This window comes from Acanthopagrus latus, chromosome 17 (assembly GCF_904848185.1).
Source record: "Acanthopagrus latus isolate v.2019 chromosome 17, fAcaLat1.1, whole genome shotgun sequence".
Lineage (NCBI taxonomy): Eukaryota > Metazoa > Chordata > Actinopteri > Spariformes > Sparidae > Acanthopagrus > Acanthopagrus latus.
In genome coordinates this window covers 29863110-29868405 of record NC_051055.1, presented here as the reverse complement: position 1 = coordinate 29868405, position 5296 = coordinate 29863110, and the positions used below count along the sequence as shown (strand labels likewise).

The following is a 5296-nucleotide window of genomic DNA, read 5'->3' as shown; positions in this document are numbered from 1 at the left end:
GAAACATAAATCTCGACCCCGCGTCGACGACCTCGTTCAGACAGAATCGGGCGCCGCTGCGATGAACAGCACTCCTCCCGTTCATTTCAATGAAGGGTGGCGTGTTCAGGCTGCGGCTGTGCGACCGGTAGGGAACGCTGAAACCTGATGTCACGATGCGATGGCCAATCGAGTCAGCCGGCGATCGGACCGAAGTGGAACACATCACATCAGAGGCTGAAACGACGGTTCGAATGTTGGTCGACCTCGCTCTGCCGTCAGCACGACGTCCGCAGCGCTTTTATTCTGACGGTGATCAACAAAATTATGAGTTTCACATAATGTAGATCAAGAGAAATTAATATTAACAAACAAGGAATTTGATAAAAGTGACGATAAAAACATAAACGATACGTCATTCGAGTCATGATGCGAGACTCAACTCGACACAGACGGTTCATACAGACCGACTCTCCCGCAGCGCCGCACAGTCCTGCAGCCGATCGGCGCCGCGCCCCGGTTCTGTCTGAGCGAGTTCTGGACCGGACCGGTCAAATGAAGCCCGGAACACTAGGGGTCGCTGTAATCACCAAACGGAAAAGACAATCGTGCTGAGAAATAGTTTAAGACCCTGCATCCCCCCGAGAGAAGCGACACTTTGCTCCTGTATAATGATGTTTAGAAGTCTCACTCACTTTCCAGTGTTAATTTGTGCTGGTGACAGTCTGTTTTTAATTGTTCTCTGAGAATTGATATTATTATTATTATTATTATTATTATTATCATCATCGTCGTCGTCGCAGCAGCTCTCGCTGACGGTCGCTGTCATGACGACGTAGAAAATCTGCGTTTATTTTTTTGTGTAGGTTTTAGGCATCTTGTTTTATTTGGAATTTTATTTTATTTTATGATATTAAAAATATTCTATAAATATATATTTTTCGTTTTTTGGGATTTGTTTTTCCTTGTTTCGTTTTTTTTTTTTTCTTTTCTTTCTTCAACAAAAGGGTGTTACTAATGTTGCACGATTTTTAAAATGACATGAAGCAAAAAAAAAAAACAAAAACAAAACACAAGCGTAGTGATATTTTTAGAACATGTGTGGCTGCGGGACGGAGGCGCCGAACGACACAAAGAAAGAAATTACAAAAAACAAACTTCTTTGCTTCGATGCTGCAACTTTTGAGTCCAATGTACAAAAAAAAACCCCTCCTGAGTCCCACACACATGCTAACATGGAGGGAGGGAAGGCGTCGAGGGGGCGGGGCGGTCGAGTGTGACACGTCTAACTTATTTCTGACCAGACACGATGATGTCAATGCATGGGCGTTTAAAAAAAAACAACAAAAAAAACACAAAAACATTAAAAAAACAAAAAAAAAAACAACAAGCGACGAGTGAATCATGTTATAGGAAAAATACAAATGTAATATCAACACAAATATACATCACACAGAAATACGTTTAAGAAAAATGACAAAAAAAAAAAAAATGAAGAAAAAAGTTTAAAATAAATTATAGCTAATATATTGTGTTCGGCTAGTCTGCTTTTTTGTTGTAAAGATACATTTTTTTGTTGTTTTTTGGAGAATGATATACAATTTGTGTATATTTTCATAAATAAAGTATGCACTGATATGTTATTACAAATTCTATACTGCTTTTACAAAAGAAAGTGTTTGTTATTGTACCAAAGTATCCATTGGTCCCCTCTTCCCCGCCTCCCCTTTTTGCGTATGTTTTACCGTATTTTATATATTAAATAGACAAGTTGACCTACAGAGTCGTCTGGCTGGGTGTCTTTTTATTGTGTTGATGTGGCCGCAGTACCGCGCTGTCGCCACTAGATGGAGCTGCCATGTTTAGTAACCGGTGCTTCTGTGTTGCAGCACACAGAAGAAGCAGCCGAGGAGTCGACACGCTTGTTTTATTTGATTGATTAAGTTGTTTTTTTTTTTATGATTTATTAGTTTGTGAAGAAGAAAAATGACAAATCAAATCACAGCAGAGAAAACTGTGTGTTCACTGTACTGAAGTACATTTTTGAGGTACTTGTACTTCACTATTTAAAACTTTATCCACTCCTCCACATTTTGAAGGCAATTATTGCAGCTTCTACTCAACTACATGTGTTTGATAACTTTAATTACTAGCTACTTAGCAGACTACAGTGCTGCATTTTGACATTAATTTATCATCAATTGGTTAAAAATTAAAATTAAAAGTTAAATTGACCAAAGTAAACAACATAATCTCTTTACTTTTGCTATCAGATACATCAAGACTTTCACTTTTACCAAAGTAACATTTTAACACGACATCTTTACTTTTCACTCGAGTTCGACTTGTGGATCCTTCACTTCACTGTACTTGACTATTTTATACTTCCACCACATTTTGAAGGCAGATATCATATTTTTTACTCCACTTCATTTATTTGATAACTTAAGTTACTAGTTACTTTGCAGATTACATGACATCACATTTAATTCATCGGCAGTCAGATAAAAAAAAACAAAATCACTGATTCTGATATTTAGAATAATTCCGACAGTCTGGGCAACACATATTTTAAAGTACATAAATGTAAATAAATGAATACTTAGACTTGTTATACTTCACTACATTTCATATCATATATTTTAGTACATTTTATTCTGACCTCTGTGTTTTTTACATCACTGGTTCATTCTGTGTTTCTAAACTTCAGACTGGAGGTTTGATGCTGCAGGTGAGTCACTTTGTAAAACTCCTTAACTTGATATATTAAAATGTTTGAAAGCGTCACCTGGATATGTGAGACGTAGGAGGAAGGACACCTTGTTTATTTCATCTCGTGTTTCGATACTCAAACCTCACGTTGGATTTTCATGGCGACGGCTTTGCAAACAGTTTGAAGTCTCCGGTGAACGAAATCGACGAGATGCGAAGAGATCAATGATCGACTTCATGACTCGGAGGATTTACGTGTTCGCTGCTCAGCTGCTGCTCCATCTTTGAGCCACTTAAAGTGCAGATCAATGAAACTGGAGACTTTACTGATTGATTGAGATTGAGGCTGCTCCTCCTCCTCCTCCATGTTCTGACCACAGATGAGGTCAGAGGTCAGGACAGAAGCTGAAGGTCTTGAGTCGGTGAATCTTGGATGTTTTAACAATCAAAATAAAGGAACAGTGACACAAAGGTGAGTTTGTATCATCAGCTACAACCTGCTCACTGAATCCAGAGAACACAGGGAGTTTATAAATGTGCTATATTGTTATTTCACAGCTTTTTAATTATAACAAGCTCGTCTTCAGACAGATCACAAGAAAACAAACTGCCTCATTATCTCCACGTAACGAGCGATTATTCCTTCAGCTCACCATCAGGCGTCAAAACTCTGAAATCAAACAACAGTTATTAAGTGAGAAACAGATTTACAGTAAACGACGACTGTGAAGTTTCAGTGTGTGATCACAGCAGAAACATCGTGTGTCGACTTTAAAGATCCTCAGGAGAGATTACAAAGATTTTTATACGTGTCGAGTGTGTTAAAGTCTGTTTGGTCTATTTTTATCTTCACAGAACGGTTACAAAGGCGACAATGAGTGAGCACTAACAGTTTACTTTGGCAAGACGGCTTACATTTAGATTTCAAGAGGGAGTTAGTGGCAGTTAGAGTGCATACCTCCGCCGAGGCCCAACAGTCCTGTTTCAACTGTGAGAGATTAGTGAAAATGTTGTGTGTTCAGGAAATGTGTCCCCTTCATCTGGATCTGCAGCAGATTCTGTTCTGGACTGAGACCCGTCGTCCTTCCAAGTCTGGTGGAAATCAACAAAAACAACCGAAAATATCAACTTCCTGGTCGAGGTAAGTCTCACACCTTGATAGCCATCACAGCCGAGAGAATCGTCAATAACCAGATCACTGGTGCAGCAGTGTTTCTTCTTCTCCCGCCACTGACACTGACATCACAGGGTAAATATTCTTCCGACGCATATGTTGTACGTCTCTGTTCACGCCGAACTTTGTGCTTCACGTCACATCACGTTTACGCCTACCCCAGTGGCGGCTTTTTGGAAAAGATAGATAGACAAGGTGACACCTTGCAGCCTTTATCTTGCTGCAAATGTGGCACATTTCCCATCTAAAAGGAGCTTTATTTAGATCAGTTTGGGATCTCAGGGCTTCTGGAGACTTGGATCACACCGGACGAGTACGGAGACATTTTCACATTTTAAATCAAGTCTCCAGCTGCTTCAGGTGTTCAGCAGAATCCTGCTGCTCTGTTTTACTGTGAAGCTGCAGAACTGTTCAGTGGACGACGACACTTCACCCGACTCGTGTGTGTTTGTGTTCGTCTCGAGGCAGCAGCATCATCACAGCCACTGCAGAGCCGTGCTGGTGACGGCCGGTAGATTCTGGCTTTTGTTCACCAGAACCCAGCCAGTACCGACTGAGCTGACCTTCAGCTGCCACCATCAGCTGGTTTGTCGGCAGCAGCCGTCGAACAGACACACACACTCCTGAGCTCAACAGGCCGCTAATAATAACCACACACACCCTCAGGCGGCTCAGTCAGACGTCCAACCGGACGGTCCGAGCATTGTCCGTCCAACAGTCACTCTTTCTCCTGCCGCTGAGCCGTTTCACTGACACTGATCTGATCTTAGTGAGGTGAAACACTCACACGTGTGTTTCCAGTTGTGTTTGTATCTAAAGGAAGTTTTGATTGAACAGATTGTTTTTTCCTCCTGCGTGTTAACATTCATAGTTTCTGTGTTGTGAATGTATTTTGTGGCTGATGAGAGACAGAGAAGTGGCGGTCCGGCTGTGAGTCATCCTCTTCCTCCCCGCTGCTCTGTGTGGTTCTGGGTGCGGCCCGCTAACTTCGTTTCCAGACACTGATCCGATTAAAGTGTGGGCATCTGCAGGCAGGAGAGGAAGTGACCCCCGTCCTCCCCCCTCCTCCTCCCCCCTCCTCCCCCGTCCTCACCCGTCCTCCCCCCTCGCCTCGGCCCACATCGCATTTAGACCAGAATCAATCATGCTGACAAACGACAGTTATTATATTATTAGTGATTATAATTCAGGGAAGATTCTCCTGAAGTTTAATCCACCAGTTAAAGAACCGATTCATGGGGAAAAAAACGGGCTCATCTGAGGTTTTCTGAGGCTCCTGCTGTTTCCAGATGTTAAAACCTCCAGAGAGTTTAAGTTAAGTGAGCCCAGATCTGTTGTTATCAAGATGTCTTTGAGTATTTTGGATGTTTGTTATTATTCAGGGCAGTTTGGATGATTAACCACACCGGCTGTAACAGAGCTGCTCAGCCT

At 41.7% G+C, this 5296-nt stretch overlaps 1 protein-coding gene across 10 annotated transcripts in view; it reads left to right on the top strand.

Annotated features, from left to right (window-relative positions):
- mef2d (myocyte enhancer factor 2d) overlaps positions 1-1760 on the top strand; it is a 102953-nt gene extending 101193 nt beyond the window's left edge. For all 10 annotated transcript variants that reach the window (XM_037073872.1, XM_037073874.1, XM_037073871.1 and 7 more), the window contains one exon: positions 1-1760. This exon is cut by the window's left edge and continues 4205 nt beyond it. The gene's annotated coding sequence lies outside the window, so the exon portion shown is untranslated.
- Positions 1761-5296: the final 3536 nt, after the last annotated feature.